The sequence below is a fragment of the Hyla sarda genome, chromosome 2 (genome assembly GCF_029499605.1).
Source record: "Hyla sarda isolate aHylSar1 chromosome 2, aHylSar1.hap1, whole genome shotgun sequence".
NCBI lineage: Eukaryota > Metazoa > Chordata > Amphibia > Anura > Hylidae > Hyla > Hyla sarda.
Genome location: NC_079190.1, coordinates 189,947,421 through 189,969,958, shown reverse-complemented (window position 1 = coordinate 189,969,958; position 22,538 = coordinate 189,947,421). Strand labels below are relative to the sequence as shown.

General features: G+C 41.2%; 1 protein-coding gene across 2 annotated transcripts in view; it reads left to right on the top strand.

Moving 5' to 3' along the window:
- The window catches only part of RASA3 (RAS p21 protein activator 3), a 227,283-nt gene that overhangs the window by 86,163 nt on the left and 118,582 nt on the right, over positions 1 to 22,538 (top strand). The window lies entirely within an intron of this gene.

Here is a 22,538-nt window from a genome sequence, read left to right as displayed (position 1 = left end):
AGCAGCCCACCCCCATTAGGTAGCAGCAGCAGCCCCACCCCCATTAGGTAGCAGCAGCAGCCCACCCCATTAGGTAGCAGCAGCAGCCCACCCCCATTAGGTAGCAGCAGCAGCCCACCCCCATTAGGTAGCAGCAGCAGCCCACCCCCATTAGGTAGCAGCAGCAGCCCACCCCCATTAGGTAGCAGCAGCAGCCACCCCCATTAGGTAGCAGCAGCAGCCCACCCCCATTAGGTAGCAGCAGCAGCCCACCCCCATTAGGTAGCAGCAGCAGCCCACCCCCATTAGGTAGCAGCAGCAGCCCACCCCCATTAGGTAGCAGCAGCAGCCCACCCCCATTAGGTAGCAGCAGCCCACCCCCATTAGGTAGCAGAAGCAGCCCCCATTAGGTAGCAGCAGCAGCCCCCATTAGGTAGCAGCAGCAGCAGCAGCCCCCATTAGGTAGCAGCAGCAGCAGGGTATATAACAAAGTATTGAGATGGACTTGATACCTATTTTCCACCATAATTTGCAAATACATTCTTTAAAAATAAGACAATGTGATTTTATGGATTTTTTTTTCTCATTATGTCTCTTAGTTGAGGTATACCAATGATGGAAAATGGCAGGCCTCTCTAATCTTTTTAAGTGGGAGAACTTGCACACTCTTTTTTTCCCCCCACTGTATATGATTGCATCAAATCAGTAAATTTGAAACAATCATTGCAAGTTTAGCCACAACCATTTGACATACTGTTTGTTAAATATGTACTACATGGTGCAAAACATGATTCAATACGGCATGTCTATTGCATGCAATTTCCTTTAAGGGGTACTCCGCTGCTCAGTGTTTGGAACAAACTGTTCAGACTTGCATTGGGCGGGCGAGGTGTGACATCATGAGGGGGCGGGGCTATGATGTCACAAGCTCCAGACACCAGCTCCAGCATTCGGAACAGTTTGTTCCAAACCCTGAGCAGCGGAGTACCACTTTAATGCCTCTTATGTGCATCTCCTAGTGAATTTCTTTAAAAAAATATGATTCTTTGTTTTTTCCAGTCTGCACTTTGCTTTACTCTGGCAACACTTTAGAAGTTAAACCAGCAGTGTTCTTATCCATTGTTGAAGGATGTCATCTATAAAGTTGTTTAGGTTATACAGCAATATAAAGCAGCAAAATACTATAATTATAACCAAGGTAGTCACAATGTCACATGCATCATTTCCACCCATAGGCAGTTACTTATAATTTCAGTATATACCATTTGTAAAGGGTGTGATTCCCGTTAAAACATTTTGTTAGGGAAGTGCTCCTAGTATCTCTACCAGGTTTACATGGTACAAATCCTAAATATAGTTTTTATGTTATCCTATAGAGCTGTGTCTGTAACCATATATTCATTCAGAGCCTGCATAACATTCTAGCTTGTTCTAGTGTTCACATATTTTTGACTCTATTTGGATTCCTTCTAGTGGGAGAATTTGGTTTCTTTACAGTACACCAAGAAATATAGTCTGCAGGTTGCCGAAACATGATGCTATAGTGTGCTACATTGGACATAGTGGCGGAGATTTATCAAAACCTATCCAGAGGAAAAATTGCTGAGTTGCCCATAGCAACCAATCAAATCGCTTCTTTCATTTCTCAGAGGCATTTTCAAAAATGAAAGAAGCGATCTGATTGGTTGCTATGGGCAACTCAGCAACTTTCCTCTGGACAGGTTTTGATAAACCTCCCCCCAGCGTGTGTTTTGTTTGACCCAAGTGTGCCATAATGTGCGTATGGCCAAATTGTAGAGTCGGATCTACCCCAGTAGGCTTCTCAGTCAAATGGCTATGGGTACATGAAAGGCAAATTATCTTTTTAAGTCCAGGCGTATGGAGATTTGTTTAAAAATGTAGCATTTGTCTTCAGCAAATCGTAGTTAAAGGATTTATTTCCTTTTGAAATATGGAAAAGGAAGCTCCATGCTATAGATGTTCTTATAAATATACATTGTATGTGGGCTCTTACACAACTTGTGACTGGTGTCATCCATGTGTTTCAGTGGTAATTTTAGCTTTGAAATGCATGAATACAACATTCCAGTCTAAGCCTTTGATGTTGACTGTTCCTTTTGTTCATTTATCTGTAGCAAATTTAATTTATATACGTGGGTGGATGCGTGTAAGTTTGCGTGGTCGGGGTCATTTTAGAGCCAGTGATAACTGGAATGCAAAGAAAATGCTGCTTATACATACAGTATATCTGTACTTACTCTTTTTGCATTTCTTTGGTGGAAATATGGGATTCTGCCTCCATTTCATCTCTTGGGTATATGGCTGCCACCTCTTTTGTACATTGAATACACTTATATCAATAAATATAGATTTATCTGTTTAAATAAACTCTGGTAGGCAGGCGGGCCTTGACTTTCCAAGCCCAACAGGTTCAGCTGAGAATGAGCCCACTTTTAGTTAGGATTAATAATCTTGGGAGGCATTATTCAGATAAAGATATTATTAGTAAGGCTTAGAGACATGCAAATCCTTTGCATGATGTACCGTAATATGGGTCATCACAACAATTTCCTGAAATACCATTAATTTCAATGGAAGCAGAGATCCAGTGACCTAACATGGCCACTACACAATGAGGGAATTTATCAATGTGTTTTTGTAGGTTTTTGACAGAGAATCATGCACATTTTTGAGCAATCACTTTTTTTCACAAACATTTAGATTTTTTTTTTTATTGGTTTTGCAGAAAAATGTAAAGCGTTGCACCAGTTACACCAGTTTTCTGGTTAAAGTATTGGTGAGTTTTCTCCTATGTGTTAATCTGCCTCTTTATTGTATACGCGGGCACCTTGGCTCTGGCAAACAGCCGATTGGTGGCATGTCCTGAGAATGATCAATGAAGTCTCAGAAGACCTCTTTAAGTGAAGCTAGTGCACCATTTTATTGTTGGCAGGACCAATAAGCTTTAAAACCTACCTATCAGTTCCCACAAAAAATTTTTTTTTTAAATATGTTACACAACACCTAATCCTGACCATGTTTATGCCTTTATCACCTATATTTATTATAAAAATACCTCTTTTCATTGGCTCACAGTGTTAGAAATCCTCTCAGGGGAAGGGGGAGTGTCCGTCCCTTGTGATGGTGGGAGGTGATTGGTGTGTCTGCTCATGCAATCTTGTCCATGAGTCATCTCTGGTCCATGACTCATGGACAAGCTGATGCTGCTGCAGGACTGGTTAGTGTCCCAGTAGTTATGGGGACCCCTAGTGTTCTGATTTCCAGCGGTCGTTTTCTTTATTAAATATTCAACACATTTTAAACAACCATATAACAAAAGATCTTTAATTTTCATCAGTAAAAACATATAAAAAGTCTTTGGGTCTGACAGTGCCCATATAAGAAACTTCTGAGCATGTTTTATTACTGAAAATAAATAAACTTTAAGAAGGTAAAAAACTAAATTAAACTAGGTTCACATTACATTCAGTGGTGTTGGTGTTTGATGGGCATAAACATCAATGTAACTGTACATCTTATGGTATATATAAATCTGGCATTACTACCTACATGAACAACAAAATGTATACCAGGTAGCACATAGTTGGTTTTGCTGGCTGTACATATACTACCATATATAACAAAAGTAAAATTATTTTATTTGTATTATTATTATTATAGCCCGCATGTTACCATTTACCCAGAATGTGCACTATTGACTAGTATAAATTGAGCCTAGCATGTAGCAATAGCAGTGGCTCAGCCTACAGATATAAAGAACTACAAATATTACCTATAGTAATATATAATATTTGATGCATCCTGTATTTCAAAGGGGTTGAACAAAGACACCTACAGTGAAAACAAACTGATCTTAAAGGGGTACTCCAGCCCTAAGACATGCAATTCTTTAGGCAGAGGTGATAAGGCAGAGATGTTCAAGAAAAGACCTTAAAGGGGTACTCCAGCCCTAAGACATCTTATCCCCTATTCAAAGGATAGGGGATAAGATGTCCGATCTCTCATGCAGCACCCACCTGTCTTAGCTGCACAAAGCCATGTTCGCTCTGTGTCTGAAGCCTCACGACCACAGGGCCAGAGTATTGTGACGTCTCCACTCCACCCCCGTGTGACGTCACGCCCACCCCCTCAATAAAAGTCTATGGGAGGTGCGTGGCGGACATCACTCCCCCTCCCATAAGCTTGCATTGAAGGGGCAGGGCATGACATCACATACTCTGGCCCTGTGGTCGTGAGGCTTCAGACACTGAGCAATCATCGCTTCGTGCAGCTGAGACCGGTGGGTGCTGCATGAGAGATCAGACATCTAATCCCGCGATCAGACATCTTATCCCTATCCTTTGGGTAGGGAATAAGATGTCTTAGGGCTGGAGTACCCCTTTGAGGTCTTTTCTTGAACACCCCTGCCTTAAGAATTGCATATTACACAGTGGCCAGCTCAACAAGTCCTAAGAGGTCATCACATTATGCAAACCAGGAAACTCCATTTATGGTACATTCCACATCTTCCCTGAGAAACACAATATATGTAGTTACTGGTTTGCTTTAGCATTTGACATAAATAACTACTGTGTACAGTATAATATGTAGTTTTGTGTTTGCAGTTACCCTGGAGGGCAGCATTATGAGTCAGTCCAGTGTGACCATCTTCAGTCATATCAACCCGCTCTTTCCCTGGCAGGGGTGCCTTTTTGGATAAAGTACTGTACTGAAATAAACCACTGGCCACTTCAGCACAATGTCAGGCTGATTCCACGTAGCAAACAGAAAATTTTGGCAGAAAATCTTCCATTAATTCTACTCCAATATTATTTCATAATAGTGCCCCTGCTGCTCCATCAGGCCAAGAAGTTTAGGTGGGATCTCCTGAGTACAGAATATGGGCTCTGGAAGCAAATGACTCTGAAAAGGAATAGGGTAATCTCTACTCTTTTTAAGCTGCTAGTGTTACAGTATCTTCGCTGCGGCCATGTCCCAATATCCTACAGCAGTGTTACTTGCAGCAGCTCCTAGTTCCCTCTACAAACATACAAAAAGACCAGGTTTTCATATTTCACAATAAAAAGGGCAGAAAAAGGTGCAAGTAGACACTCACTTAATTTTGTTATTGGTAAATAATGCTAGACGTATTCTTGTATGATTGGTCAGCAGTCTCAAACAGACTTCACATACCACAATGAGTTGCACATGATGCAAATATATGCTTATCTGGCATAACAGAAATACCAAAATATAATGCTGCGGCCGTTTCACAGGAAATTGTGTGTGTGTGTGTGTATGTGTGTGTGTGTATATATATATATATATATATATATATATATATATATATATATAATATGCACAAAATGGATTGCCGCTCACCACACCCGCAGCTGCTCCTGAGTTCGTGCTGCGGACACGCCGGTTCCGCCTCCGGCTCACACAATTGACAGCAAAGAAGATAGTCCGGCACAGAACTGTAGTATGCAGGTAAAAACTCAGAATTTTATTTCAGCAGGACGCAGTACACAGAAGCCTGACGCGTTTCGCACCGGAGTGCTTAGTCGTAGGTAACAAACAACCACAATGAACGTCTTAAAATACACAAAATAGCGGTCACATGACCATACACATCATAAAATCGTTCACATACAAAACATGGCGCTGGAGCATCGAGTTGGGAAACACCAATTTTTTGGAACATGTTCACACCTAGGTGCACCCAAGGCATTTGTTGTTACAATAGGATTATTCTAAAGAACAATGTAAACATTTACATCATTGATTCCTGACTTGAGTCGAGGAAAACCAAATACAAGTACTCATCTGCAAGAACAGTAGTATAGGTATCATGTTTTTAATTTAGAATATTTATTATTAGTGTATATTAATTCACAATTAGATATTAATTTATATATGTATCATACTTAATTATGTTGATAATACATTTGCACATGACTATCTATTTGGGGTCTAAGGGCAAGTGAGAGCTAAATCTAATCTCTTGTTAAGACCGAGGGGATGCCTCGTGCTAAGGAGGAATATCCAATATGCCTCCCTGTTAAAAAGTTTATTCCTAAGATCTCCCCCCCTCGGACCCAAAGTAACCCTTTCTACTCCCGATACCCGTAGGCCCGTCACATCTCCTCCATGTACCTCCCTAAAGTGACGGGATAGCATCGACATACCTGTAATATTGCTTTTAGCATCTGAGACATGTTTTCTAAATCTCATTTTTAGAGAATTACTAGAACAACCTACATACTGTATCTTGCAGATGGTGCAGGTGGCTACATAGACGATAGACTTAGTATTACAGTTTGTGAAATCCCGTAGTTTATATAGGTTGCCTGTGGAACAAGATGTCACCGTGTCAGTGTTTACCATATGGTCACACGTGAGACATCTTGTATGTCCACATTTCCTATTTCCCACAGTTTTTAACCAATTATATTTGCTACTAGACAATTCGTTACTCTGGAACAGACTGGGCGAAATTTTTGAGCCTATTGAGGGGCCTTTTTTAGATACTATTTCTATACCTTCCGACACTATTTCTTTTAGTATCGGATCAGATTCCAATACTGGTATGTATTTTCTGATGATAGCCTTAATTTGTCCAAAATTTACGCTATATGGTGTTACGAAATATGGTTTGGTGACACTTTTGTTTTTACCCACTATCCCCTCCGTGTTATATCCTCCTCTCCTTGGTTGCTTTCTCCTAGAGTAGGTGACTAACTCCTTTCTGGTAATGCCATTCACTTTCTCCTGAGCTAAATCAATGGTGTGCTCACTGTACCCTCTGTTCTTAAACCTTTTGTGTAGTTCTGATGCTGCCACTCTAAATTTGCTGTCACTGGAGCAATTCCGTTTTGTTCTACACAGTTCCCCAAAGGGGATATTATTCAAGACATGTTTAGGGTGGCAGGATGAGGCCAACAGTATCGAATTAGTAGCTGTCTCCTTTCTGAACGGGAGTATTTCTATATGGTCTCCTTCACCTACCACTGTGATGTCCAGGAAATTAATCTCCTTTTTATCGAAGTGGTAGGTGAAACTGAGGTTAAGATCATTTCTGCCTACATAATGTACAAATTGTTTAAACTGTTCCTCTGACCCTCCCCAAATTATGAGGAGATCATCTATGAATCGTCCGATCCAATATATGTGGCTGCTAAAGGGGTTGTCAATATTAAAGATGAACATCTGTTCCCACTGGAACATAAAAATGTTCACAAAGGAGGGGGAGTATTTCGCCCCCATTGAAGCTCCCCTGGTCTGAAGGTAGAAATCACCATCGAACACGAAATAATTATGCCTAAGCAAAAATTCCGTGGCGATGGTGATAAATTCCCTCAGACCAGGGGAGTACGTACTAAATCTTTCCATATGTATAGATAACGCCTCCAGTCCCTTATTCCAAGGGATGGATGGATATAGACCAATAACATCGCATGTTGCCCATGACAACTCCTGATTCCATTGTATTTTGTCCAGGATATTAATGACATGTTTCGTATCCTGGATAAAAGTGGGGGTAATTTTTGTTAAGGGTTGGAGATAGTGGTCCACCCACTCCCCAAGGCGCTCCACAAGGGACCCAATGCCAGCGACAATGGGTCTCAGGGGAGGTGGAAAAACCCCTTTGTGTACCTTGGGGAGTGAGTGAAACACCGGTGTGATGGGATTAGCTACAAAGAGATATTCTTCCAATTTTTCATTTATAGCTCCCAAAGCTACACCCTCCTTAAGCGTTTTTTTAAGGTCTATTTGGAAGGATTTAGTGGGGTCACCTCTAAGTTTCAGGTAAGTATCCGTGTCTGATAGAACTTCTGTATTAAGTTTCTTATAGAGACCTGCATCTAGGACAATAACATTACCGCCTTTATCGGCATTACGTATAACAATGGATTTGTTATCCATAATTTCTTTCAATGCTTTACGTTCACATTTATTAAGGTTATCATAGATTTTAACAGAAGAGGTCCTATCTCTTAATTTCACTAGATCCCGCTCTACCAACTCCTGGAATCTATCCAGGGCTTCCACACGGGAAGCCACAGGATAGAAACCAGGGTTGGCAGAGCGGTATGATTTCTCAAGAGTATCATCATCAATCCCACTTTCCAGATACATGCTAGATAAATGCAGTAGAAGGTTTTGGTCTTGGAAACTACTACAAACAGTATTCGCTCTATAGTCAGAGCTGTCTGCTATTGCATCTACATCCTCACTAGAATTCCCAGACGTTCCCTCCCCCACATCAAGATCACAGTCCATATTAAAGAAATGTCTCTTTAAGGTAAGTCCCCGGGCAAGCTTATTGACATCTAATATTGTATCAAAAAGGTTGAACTTACAAGTGGGTACAAAATTCAAACCTTTACTTAGGAGGTCTATCTGGGCGGAGGATAAGATGCATGCAGACAAGTTCATGACAGGGCTCAGCGAGGTGTCAGGAGTGAACGCAGTGGGTATCTTCTTGCGTCCATGTCTCCGGCCGCTTCTCCTGGTTTTTTTATTATTTCTGCTGTGATTTTCTTCTCCTTCCCTCCAGTGCGGTTTTTTGGTACCGCTCCCTGGTCCTTTTTTGGGACATTTGTAGTAGTTGCCTTCTTTTGTTGGGCTGGAATGTTAGCTCCTTCTTCTTGGGAGCTTTCCGGATCAGAGAAGCTCACTTTTCTTGCACGTATGGACCTGGAGTAGTTCCTATGTTTGGACCTGGAGCGTGGATTGCGCAGGATAGAACGGGGTGTGCTCGGATCTTCCTCCTTATTGAGGTGCCAGGTAAATACCTGGTCTTTGTTGTAATCTATCACATCCCTCTGGAACTTGCCTTTTTTCATATCCATAATGCCACTCTCCGTATTGTCAAGTTTTTCTAAGATCATTTGCTCCATTGCGGCAAAGTCTTTGTGATCTTTGAACTTGACTAATTGGTTCCTGAGACTCTCCAGTTCTTTTTGCATATTATTGAGCTCTGCTGCTTCCTCCTCGGCTATGTATGCCATAAGTTTGGCCGAGCATTCCAATAGGGCAGAGTCCCACTTAGTAATAAACTGTTGTGAGTATGTTTTTATAGGTCTTTTCTTGAGTCTTAGACCTCTCGGGACAATGTCTTTCTCGAGATAAGTGGTGAGCGTCTTGTAGTTCCACCATGTTTTGGTTTCCCGAATCATCAGGTTCTCCAGCTGCCTCATAGTGGATAGCATGTCCGGAGGAGCTACATTAACCAAGGGAATTGTAAATTCTTTAAACACTGCTTGTGCCTTGGTATCTCGGCTGGGTCCATATAGATCCATGTCTTTCTCCCCAGTCGGTGTAGACTCCCCGGTCTGTGTAAATTGCGTATCCTGATTGCTTTCAGCCATATGGGATAGCAGGGTGGGAGCAGAGTTCTGCGGGAAACTCAAATGCACAAAATGGATTGCCGCTCACCACACCCGCAGCTGCTCCTGAGTTCGTGCTGCGGACACGCCGGTTCCGCCTCCGGCTCACACAATTGACAGCAAAGAAGATAGTCCGGCACAGAACTGTAGTATGCAGGTAAAAACTCAGAATTTTATTTCAGCAGGACGCAGTACACAGAAGCCTGACGCGTTTCGCACCGGAGTGCTTAGTCGTAGGTAACAAACAACCACAATGAACGTCTTAAAATACACAAAATAGCGGTCACATGACCATACACATCATAAAATCGTTCACATACAAAACATGGCGCTGGAGCATCGAGTTGGGAAACACCAATTTATATCTAATTGAATATCTAATTGTGAATTAATATACACTAATAAATATTCTAAATTAAAAACATGATACCTATACTACTGTTCTTGCAGATGAGTACTTGTATTTGGTTTTCCTCGACTCAAGTCAGGAATCAATGATGTAAATGTTTACATTGTTCTTTAGAATAATCCTATTGTAACAACAAATGCCTTGGGTGCACCTAGGTGTGAACATGTTCCAAAAAATTGGTGTTTCCCAACTCGATGCTCCAGCGCCATGTTTTGTATGTGAACGATTTTATGATGTGTATGGTCATGTGACCGCTATTTTGTGTATTTTAAGACGTTCATTGTGGTTGTTTGTTACCTACGACTAAGCACTCCGGTGCGAAACGCGTCAGGCTTCTGTGTACTGCGTCCTGCTGAAATAAAATTCTGAGTTTTTACCTGCATACTACAGTTCTGTGCCGGACTATCTTCTTTGCTGTCATGTTTATGCTTGCCTTTTGTCTTTAATGTTTTCTTTTTCCACCTAAGGGGGAGGCAGGCCTGGTGCAAGGATTTTTGCTACCCTAGAGGAAAGTTAATTTTGCCGCCCCTTGACCCCACACATTGGCTCCTCCCGATGTATTAAGGCGCACACAATGTCAGGATGCTGGACGGATCTTACCTTAGTGATCGCTCTTCTCTGCCTCGGAGGTGGCGCTATACTCCTCCAGCAGGCTGAAAAAAGCTGATTATTACAATACGAATGGGGTGGGGTTAGCATGGCGGGGTTTTGCTTGATGGGCAGGTACTTCAGATACTGGCAGGTGCTTTGGATGCTGGCTAACTTTATTGAAGAAGGCAAAGTGGCACCCCCATCAAGAGGGCGCCCTACGGCTGCCTATTTTTTCTATATTTCCTTTATATTTAAATGGAGTTTTCACTTTTATACTTTTAATTCCCTTTGCACCCACTCCTGGCATAAAGTACACATGTCCATGGAAAGCTGAGTGAACTGGATAAAGATTTTGTGATTGTGGGGGTCTCAGCAGCTGGACACCATCAGTCTATATGACATAGTTTGTAGAAATAATAGGCAATCTTTATAAAGGGGCTATCAGGATTAGAAAAACATAGCTATTTTCTTCCAAAAAACAACCCATTCTCAGGTTGTGTGTGGTATTACAATTCTGCTCCATTGACCTCAGTGGAACAGAGCTGCAATACCACACACAGCCTGAGGACAAGCTTGGTGCTGTTTTTGCAAGAAAGTAGCTATGTTTTTCTAATCCTGGATACCCTGTTTTAATGGGTGCTCTGGTGGAAAAAAATGTTTTTCAAATTAACTGGTGCCAGAAAGATTTCACTAAAAGATTTGTGAATTACTTCTGTTAAAAAAAATCTTAATCCTTCCAGTACTTATCAGCTGCTGTATACTCCAGAGGAAGATGATTTGTTATTTTCTGTCTGCCAACAGTGCTCTCTTCTGACACCTCTGTCCATGGCAGAAACTTTCCAGAGCAGGAGAGGTTTGCTATGGGGATTTGTTCCTTCTCTGGACAGTTCCTGACAGACAGTGGTTTCAGCAGAGAGCACTGTGGTCAGACTGAAAGGAATTCCAGAAAGGAATAAAACTTCCTGTGGAGCATATAGCAGCTGATAAGTACTGGAAGGATTAAGATTTTTAAATAGAAGTAATTTACAAATCTGTTTAACTTTCTGGCACCAGTTGATTAAAAAAAAAAAATATATATATATTTTCCACCGGGGTACCCCTTTAAGTTGTTTACTGGAACCCTGGCTTCAGAGATCTCATTCTTACGCTGTAGACAATCTGGAAAGTTATTATTTAACAATAAATAGTTACAAGATTTAACATAAAATTCATAGTCACCAGATTTTAATATGGGGTCTCTGAGGCAAATGTAGTACTTGCTTAAAAAAAACGTGATCTTCAGTGTAAACTATGTTGAGCCAAGATTCTAAGGCTTGCCTGATTTTCCATTATCCTTAGGCTGAAAAGAACTATAAAACTTCCTCTGCAGAATACAGCAGCTAATAAGTACTGGAAGGATTAAGATTTTTAAATAAGTAATTTACAAATCTGTTTAACTTTCTGGAGCCAGTTGATATGAAAACAATTGTTTTGCACTGGAGTACCCTTTAAATGGCACTGCCAGATATAAAAACTTTTGTACAAAAAAAAAATCACATTTTATTAAAGAAAACTGCCTTTGAAAATCCCATCACTAGGGGTCCCAAACCTAATGGGACACAGATGAGTCGCACAGCAGCAGGAGTGTGTCCAAGGGTCATGGACATGAGATGGCTGATTTACAAGGCTGCATGAGGAACACAGCCTACAGCAACACTGCTGTAACACAGTTTTACCAAACATGTGCCTCCAGCTGTTGCAAAACTACAACTTCAAGCATGCTTGGAAAGTCAAAGGATGTCTGGGCATGTTGGGAGTTGTAGTTTTGCAAAAGCTGTAGGCAGAGTGAGGGAAGAGGAGGAGTCATCACAGTGTAGGCAAGAGAAGGACATGCCCCCTCTCTTTGACAAGATGGAAAAGTCATTGAGCAGCTGTAATATGTCTCTATCACCCATATTTCACTTAAAAATAGCATATCAGGATGAGGTACTGAGTAACATATAACAGTTTTTTGTTTTTTTTGTGGGTTCTGACAGGTACGCTTTAAGCCAATCCAAGACTGCATAGAAAGCTTAGAGTTGAGTAATCCTTTCCAAGTGTTCAATTGTTCTCATTTCGGACTTCTCTGAGAAAACACAACACTTGAAAAGCATAAACATTTTTACAAGGCTAAATTGCTGCACGTTCACTCTACTGTAATAATGAAATGATTTGAGTTACAAGGCATAAATATATGATCCCATGTAACCACCTTTTTTCACATTGATGCCTGAACTGAAAGTGCGCAGAAGAGCAGATATTTCACATGTGGGCACTCAAGTTCACGTTTACATCAATGTTTCTCAATTCAAATTGCACAAATGTGGTTTAATGTGTTGGTGTGATGTAAGTTGCTGCTCTTACTTCTAGTTGTGACATTTCATGAACACAGGGCATCATCCTCACAGTAACATACTGCCATTTCTAGATGTGCGTTGTCTTTGTGTGTGCCTATTTATGTAAATAGTGCTTTACAATACAGCTCGGGGACAAGTGGCTCTTTTCTTGGGGAACATTTATCAAAACGTGTCTTGAGGAAAAGTTGCTGAATTTCCGGTAGCAACCAATCAGATTGCTTCTTTAATTTAAGAAGCCGTTTCAAAAATGACAGAAGCTATCTAATTGGTTCATATGGGCAACTCAGCAACTTTTCCTCTTGACAGCTTTTAGTTAACCCCCCCCCCCAATTCTTCTAATCTGACAGTTCCCTTAAATTGGCTATAGATCTAAGATTAATTAAAATTTAAGGTGGCCATACATATTCAAAACAGGGGAAAAATTAATCTTATTCAGATATATAAAACCTAACATAAACAATATTTTAGCTTTAGTTGTGTATACTATTAACCCCTTAAGGACATAGGACGTATGAGTACGTCCTAAGTCCGGTCCCCGTCTATAACGCAGGGTCCGGCGGGACCCCACGTCCTAGCGGGATGGTCCCTGGCACCTATTCACAGCCGGGACCCGCAGCTATTAGTGCATGGCCGCGATCGTTCGGCCACGCGCTATTAACCCCTTAAGGACTCAGGGTTTTTCCGTTTTTGCACTTTCGTTTTTTCCTCCTTACCTTTTAAAAATCATAACCCTTTCAATTTTCCACCTAAAAATCCATATTATGGCTTATTTTTTGCATTGCCAATTCTACTTTGCAGTGACATTAGTCATTTTACCCAAAAATGCACGGCGAAACGGAAAAAAAATCATTGTGCGACAAAATCGAAGAAAAAACGTTATTTTGTAACTTTTGGGGGCTTCCGTTTCTACGCAGTTCATATTTCGGTAAAAATTACACCTTATTATTTTGTAGGTCCATACGGTTAAAATGATACCCTACTTATATAGGTTTGATTTTGTCGCACTTCTGGAAAAAATCATAACTACATGCAGGAAAATGTATACGTTTAAAAATGTCATCTTCTGACCCCTATAACTTTTTTATTTTTCCACGTACAGGGCGGTATGAGGACTCCTTTTTTGCGCCGTGATCTGAAGTTTTTATCGGTATGATTTTTGTTTTGATCGGACTTTTTGATCACATTTTTTAATGGTATAAAAAGTGACCAAAAATGCGCTTTTTTGGGACTTTGGAATTTTTTTGCGCGTACGCCATTGACCGTACGGTTTAATTAATATATTTTTATAGTTCGGACATTTACGCACGCGGCGATACCACATATGTTTATTTATTTTTTTTACACTGTTTTTATTTTTTTTATGGGAAAAGGGGGGTGATTCAAACTTTTATTAGGGAAGGGGTTAAATGACCTTTAACACTTTTTTTTAACATTTTTTTTTTGCAGTGTTATAGGTCCCATAGGGACCTATAACACTGCACACACTGATCTTTTACACAGATCACAGGCGTGTATTAACACGCCTGTGATCAGTGTTATCGGCGCTTGACTGCTCCTGCCTGGATCTCAGGCACGGAGCAGTCATTCGCCGATCGCACACCGAGGAGGCAGGTGAGGGCCCTCCCGGTGTCTTGTAAGCTGTTCGGGACGCCGCGATTTCACCGGGGCGGTCCCGAACAGCACGACTGAGTAGCCGGGTCACTTTCACTTTCACTTTAGAAGCGGCGGTCAGCTTTGACCGCCGCTTCTAAAGGGTTAATACCGCACATGGCCGCGATCGGCCGTTGATGAGCGCCGGGACCGACGCGATATGATGCGGGATCGCGGCGCGATCCCGCTTCATATGGCGGGAGCCGACGCAGGACGTAAATATACGTCCTGCGTCGTTAAGGGGTTAACCCTTCCAATGCGGCGCTCAAAGCTGAGCGCCGCATCGAAAGTGAAAGTAAATGCTTCCCGGCTGCTCAATCGGGCTGATCGGGGTCATCACGATAAAATCGCGATTCCCCGATCAGCTACCCGGAGAGAAGAAGGTCCCTACCTTCTTCCATCGGCGTCCCGGCTATGATTGATTGCTCCATGCCTGAGTTACAGGCTGGAGCAACCGCCGATTACACAGCTTGTTGCCATGCAACGACAAGGCAACAATCTGTGTATGCAATCAGCCATTGCAAGCTCATAGGTCCCTATAGGAGCTATGAGCTCGCAAAAAAAGTGTAAAAAAAAAAGTTAACCCTATCAGGTATTCCCTTCTGAATTAAAAGTTGAAATCACCCGGCATTTCCTAGTAACAAAATAAAACAGTGTAAATAAAAATAAACATATGTGGTATCGCCGCGTGCGGAAATGTCCGAATTATAAAAATATATTGTTAATTAAACCGCACGGTTAATGGCGTGCACACAAAAAAATTCCAAAATAGTGTATTTTTGGTCACTTTTTATATCATGAAAAAATTTACAAAAAGTGATCAACAAGTCCGATCAATACAAAAAGGGTACCGCTAAAAACTTCAGATCACGGCGCAAAAATGAGCCCTCATACCGACCCATACGCGGTAAAATAAAAAAGTTATAGGGGGCAGAAGATGACAATTTTAAACGTATACATTTTCCTGCACGTAGTTTTGATTTTGTCGTACTTCTGAAAAAAATCAAACCTACATAAGTAGGGTATCATTTTAATCGTATGGACCTACAGAATAAAGAGTGTGTCATTTTTACCGAAAAATGTACTGCGTAGAAACAGAAGCCCCTAAAAGTTTCAAAATGGCGTTTTTTTTTTTTCAATTTTGTGTCTCAATGATTTTTTTTTTCCATTTCGCCATAGATTTTTGGGTAAAATGACTGATGTCATTACAAAGTAGAATTGGTGGCGCAAAAAATAAGCCATCATATGGATTTTTAGGTGCAAATTTGAAAGGGTTATGATTTTTTAAAGGTAAGGAGGAAAAAACGAAAGTGCAAAAACTGAAAACCCCCTGGTCCTTAAGGGGTTAAGATTAGACAGTACTTGGTTGTAACCGGAGGCTAGCGATTTGAGCAGTTGGTGGGGGTGGCCATTGGAAATTAGGCCTTAATCGCATCTAAAATGTGACAACACTCTGGAAATGTCAGGAAACCTGTACAATCCTATTTAATTGTGTACCACAGGTATAGGCTAAAAATTGTAGTCTAAACTATTCCATCCTACAAATAAAACGAATAGTGGTGTGAAGCACATCAAAAATAGTCATAAATGTTGTTCTTTTAAATCAGATTTTCCACGGCGGAATTTACGCTGTGGAAAATCCGACACAGTCCCTACTGACTTCAATGGGGCTTGCAGCGTATTTTCCGCAGTGTATATTCCGCCGCGGAAAATCTGCTGCGGACAGCCGAGAAGAGCCCGCCCACTTTCAAATACGCAGCGGAAAACCCGCTAGAAGATCAGCACGTGTGAACGTACCCTAAGGCTTCATTTATATGGCCTTTAAGGGGTATTCCGGGATCCATCATTTTATCCCCTATCCAAAGGGGATAAGATGTCTGATCGCGGGGGGCCCGCCGCTGGGACCCCCCGCGATCTTGTTGCAGCACCTGCATTGTATACGGAGCTGCGTCTCCAGTGATGTAACGCCACGCCCCCTCCATTCATGCCAGAGGGGGTGTAACGGCCATTACGCCCCCTCCCATACACATGAATGAAGGGGCTAGGCATTACATCATGTCTCCAGTCCCGGAACTGGAGGAGCAGCTCCGCATACAATGCGGGTGCTGCAGCAAGATCGCGGGGGGTCCCAGCGGCGGGCCCCCCGCGATCAGACATCTTATCCCCTATCCTTTGGATAGGGGATAAAATGTTTGATCCCGGAATACCCCTTTATTACGAGGTGCATTTTATCATCCTGTTTATGCCTGCAAAACTTGTAAGCCTTTCTACTAGACCGATTTAGTTCTTGAATTAGTGATAATGATTTCCATACTGATAGAAGCTTGTATAGTGGTTTAGGAGCCATGTGCCTTTTTTTTTTTCTAACATAACTGATTAAAATTATGTAGGTGAAATACGGTAAGTATTTTTATTTGTTTTCCTGGTTCCACACTGTTTTAACTTATGGATGTAAAAATAATCTGCATGGTGACTGGATGTAAAAATGTCACCTCTGACCTGGATATAAAGGATAGCTTGTATACTTGTGAAGAGGGTTTGTCACATGCAACAAAAATGTTTCTAGAATACTAGGATAAGTAACTGAATGGTATTTTGCCAGAAGGAATAGAATATTTGTATTTAACAAACTATTTATAGTCACTCAGTGCTCTCACAATGTTTATTAACCCATTTTTGTTGCATACATAACACAAAGGGAGGCACTTTAGTGGTAAAGAAAAAATACATACACAGCCACTTATTGTCAGACATTAGATATAGACGTACAACACAAATAGAGAAACATAGCCACACATCCACCATTTGTATCTACTTGCTTTTCAGCACAATTTAAAAAACGAACAGGTTGTTAGTATACATTTTGATCAAAAAGTACAAGCCCACTCGCCACGTCAAGGCCACCTAGTCAGAGTGGGTCCCTAACCTGACACTGGCATAGCACCGGGCGGCAACCACAGCCTCCGAGACACCATGCCCAAAGGGGGAATGACCCAGCGGCCAGGCAGCCCCTCTGCTGCCCAAACTGGCCCCTGGCTCACGGCCGCACCACCCCACTGACAAAGCATCACAGAAACAATGACCACCACAGAGAACAAAACCAGTGTGAACACTTACCATGTGCTCCCTACCAGAGTGCTGGGAGAATGTAAGGAGGAAACTCTTATGCCGTTTCCTGCTACTTAAAAACTCCTGGGCCGAATGGGTGAAGTGCTGGCCATGTTAGTTTTTTAAATTTTGCTGAGAAGCAATTAGAGCAAAATACAAATGGTGGATGTGTGGCTATGTTTCTCTATTTGTGTTGTACATTTGTAGTCTCTCCATTCTTCCATGGCCAGCACTCCACTCCACCCATTCGGCCCAGGCGTTTTTAAGTAGCAGGAGACGGCATAAGGATTTTCTTCTAACATTCTCCCAGCCCTCTGGCAGGGAGCACATGGTAAGTGTTCTTACTGGCGTAGTTCTCTATGGAGGCCATTGTTTCTGTCATACTTTGTCTGTGGGGTGGTGCAGCCCAGAGCCAGGGGCTTGGTCGGGCAGCAGTGGGGCGCTACACCAGTGTTAGGTTAGGGACCCACTCTGACTAGGTGGCCTTGACGTGATAAGTGGGCTAGTACTTTTTGATCAAAATGTATGCTAACAACCTATTACTTTTTTAAATTATGCTGAGAAGCAAGTAGATCAAAATACAAATGGTGGATGTGCGGCTATGTTTCTCTACTTGTGTTGTACATTAGATATAGACACTTACAGTCCGAAAAAAGAGCGCTAGTCTGCAGTCCAATCTGGCTATTTTACCCATTTTCATGTCTGCCTGGGAAATAATCATGCTGATTCCTATTGGTTGTTATGAACAGTTTAACATTTTTTTATTTAACCTGTTAACGACCATGGACGTCTATACTCGTCCATGTGCTGTTAACTGGGTATGATGTGGGCTCCCTACTCGAGCCCGCGTCATACTGGCCAGCCCCCAGCTGATTCCTGTGGCTGGGGCCGGCGTTAATAGCCGACATGCGGCGATCACCGCGGCCTTTATCCCGTCCCTGGTGGTCCAGCCGGAGGGCTTACCTCTCTTGTAGTGCCGGCTCCTGCGCTCAGAATGATAAAGCCTGGCAGGACCTAAACACACACATTAACCCCTTCCTTATTAAAAGTTTAACCCCTTATGGACCCATGACGTACGCGTACGTCATGAGTCCCGGTCCTGCGATATAACGCAGGGTCACACGGCGACCCCGCATTATATCGCGGCTCATAGTGAAGCCAGGACCCGCCGCTAATAGCGCGTGGCACTGGTGCCGCGCGCTATTAACCCTTTAGCCGCGCACTCAAAGCTGAGCCGCGCGGCTAAAAACGAAAGTGAAAGTGCCCGGCTTGCTCAGGGAGCTGTTCGGGGTATCCCGAACAGCTGTAGCACAGGAGGAGGTCTTCTTACCTTCTCCTGTGCTGTCCGATCGCTGAATGAATGCTTCAAGCCTGAGATCCAGACTTGAGCAATCAATTGCGGAAAACACTGATTGATCCATTCCTATGGAGATGCATCAATCAGTGTTAAAGATCAGTTAATGCAATGTTATAGCCCCCTATAAAATAATTACCATTTGAATTAGCCCTTCCCCTAATAAAGTTTGAATCACCCAGCATTTCCAAGAATAAAAAAAAACAGTGTAAATAAAAATAAACATGTGGTATCGCCGCGTGCGAAAATGTCCGAATTATAAAAATGAACTGCTTTTTAAACCGCACGTTCAATGGCGTACGCGCAAAAAAAATCCGAAGTCCAAAATAGCGCTTTTTTGATCACTTTTTATACCACAAAAAAGTGAATAAAAAGTGATCAAAAAGTCTGATCAGAACAAAAATGGTACCGCTAAAAACTTCAGATCAAGGCGCAAAAAATTAGTCCTCATAGCGCTCTGAAGATGACCATTTTAAACGTATAAATTTTCCTGCATGTATTCATGATTTTTTCTGAAGTGATACAAAATCAAACCTATACAAGTAGGGTATCATTTTAACCGTATGGACCTACAGAATACAGATAAGGTGTCATTTCTGCCGAAAAATGTACTGCGTAAAAACGGAAGCCCCCAAAACTTACAAAATAGAGTTTTTTTCATCAATTTTGTCGCACATTGATTTTTTTTCCCGTTTCACCGTAGATTTTTGGGTAAAATGACTGATGTCATTACAAAGTAGAATTAGTGACGCAAAAAATAAGCCATCATATAGAATTTTAGGTGAAAATTTTAAAGGAAAAATTCTAAAGGAAAAAACGGAAAAAGCCCGGGTCCTTAAGGGGTTAAATCACCCCCCTTTTCCCAAATTCCATATAAAAAATATATAAACCTAATAAAAATAAACATATGTGGTATCGCCGCATGCGTAAATGTCTGAACTATAAAATATATCATTAATTAAACCGGCATAGGCGCAAAAAAATTCCAAAGTCCAAAATAGCGTATTTTTGGTCAGTTTTTATAACATAAAAAAATGAATAAAAAGCAATCAAAAAGTACGATGAAAACAAAAATGTTACTGATAAAAACTTCAGATCATGGTGCAAAATATGAGACCTCATACAGCCCCGTACATGAATTTTTTTCATAGTTATAGAGGACAATTTTAAATGTATGAATTTTCGTGCATGTAGTTATGATTTTTTCCAGAAGTATGACAAAATCAAACCTATATAAGTAGGGTATGAATTTAATCGTATGGACCTACAGAATTAAGATAAGGTGTAATTTTTACAAAAAAATGTACTGCGTAGAAATGGAAGCCCCCAAAATTAACAAAATTGTGTTTTTTCTTCAATTTTGTCGTACAATGATTTTTTTTTCCCGTTTCGCTGTAGATTTTTGGTTAAAATGACTGACGTCATTGCAAAGTGGAATTGGTGGTGCAAAAAAGCCCTCATATATGGTTTATTAGGTGCAAAATTTAAAGGGTTATGATTTTTAAAAGGTAAGGAGGAAAAAACGAAAGTGCAAAAAACAGAAAAACGCTTGGTGCCTTTTACAGAAATGCTATTAACCATAATCCCTTAAATATAGAAAAATGCTATCTCACGTAATGTAATGTATCAACCATCTCAATAAAACACCAATAAATATGAATTACATAAAAGATGATCATGAAACACATGAAATTCATATATCCATTATATATATATATATATATATATATATATATATATATATATATATATATATATATATATAGAGTATAGATCGTAGCCAAAATGCAATTATAGAAATATATATATAGGTGTGTGTAATGCTTGTGAACAATGAATGAGTACCGTACATGTTGTACAAATATAGAAGTAATCTAGTGTAAAATAGCATTGAAATTTAGTAATCAGAGTGCAATAGTTTTATTCTTTTGTTCTTCTTTTCTTCACACTTGAAGATGAAGTTATTGATCTATTCATTCCCATCTCCAGCATTCTTCTCTTCTAATTCTGCCACAGATCGGCCACATAAATTGGTCTTCAGATATATTTTCATACAGATTCCATGCTAAAGTTTTTGGCCATTTGTGAACATTTTTTTAAGTTTCATTTACAACTTTTTGCATGCAAGTCCACTGTGGAAAATCTACAGTGTATAAGGCCATTTTTAAAATACTCCTAGGCCAAAATGCTACAGGTTTTTTACAGCAGAAAATCTGTAGCATTTACATTTGCCAAGAAGTGGGTAAGATTAAAAAATACTGCAAATAAAATCCATGAAGTAATCATTATAGCCCACTCTATTCTGTTGGTACAGGCTGGTAGTGCGGCTGACACTGATGAAAACCATACTTACCAATCTTCTGTCTGTGGCTTTGTTCTTCAGTAAATAGATTTTTTGGATATATTAATGAGGAGCCTGGAGCACAGGGTGCATTTCCAAGCACAGTGACATTTGGTGTTGTAAAAATCTGTGCGTGCTGGCTTCTTCATTGTCACACCTCCCTTCCCTGTGCTGAGTCTGCTATACTGCAGACTGGATCCCTACTCCGCACCATAACTGCTGTGGCCAGGGCTATTGTGCATGTGAAGGAGAGCTGTTATGCTGTAGAGTGTAGCTCCATTCTGCAGCATTGCAGACTCAGCACAGAGGGAGATGTTATAATGAAGAATCCAGCAGGCACAGATCTTCAGAACACCATGGTGGGCTTAAAAACACCCGCCAGTGCTCCACGGTCCTCATATCCAGAATATTCCAGAAAAATGGAGCCATGGAAGATCGGTCAGTGTCACCTGCAGTACAAGCTAGTGCGCGAGATACTGATGGCAGACTCCCTTTAAGAAATTGACCTGACCACACATTTCAAATATGCAGCATGCCCGTTTTGGTGTTTAAAAAATAAATAAAATAAAATAAATTGTTTTACGGATATTCCCCATTGACTTCAAAATGGGATATAAAACCTGCAATACCTTTAATTAGTTATATAGTATCCAAAAACGTATCCCTTATCCGCAGGATGTCAGATCATGGGGGGTCCGACTGTTGGGACCCCGAAATCTTCCATATGGCACCCACTCTCCTCATGAATTTAGGCACGTCAACCACAGTACAAAACTGTGGCCGACACACCCCTCCATGTATAGGTTCTCCATGTATCTTGGGTTCGGGTATTTCCGGCTCTCCCATAGAGATGCATGGAGAGAGCTTGTAAGGCACAGCAGATAGGGGATATGCTTTTGGATACTGGACTACCTCTTATATATTTTCTGCAGGTGAATCCACAGTGAAAAACACACAACTTTTCTGCTTATTTTGAACATACTTTTAGGGAGCTGTAGGCCAATATTCCAGCTATAAGTCCTCCTCAGGCTGTTGTGAATACTGTACCAGGTTTATTGACAAAGGTATGTTTAACCTCACAATATTTATACCACATGCATGAAATGCAGTTAAGTAATCATAATACACGACTGTTTACTATCTGCTGTATTGGACAAGAAATTGAGAAATCTTAAAGGAAAAACGGTCATCTATTTACCCACACTAAACCCTATACACCAGGTTATAGTGCAGGTGAACAAGAGACCGATACGGGCTCTCTGACTAATATACATACCTGCAGTCCGGGGCCTGGTCCCACTGAAGATCGGCTTCTTTCTGCTCTGAATTGCGCTCTGGA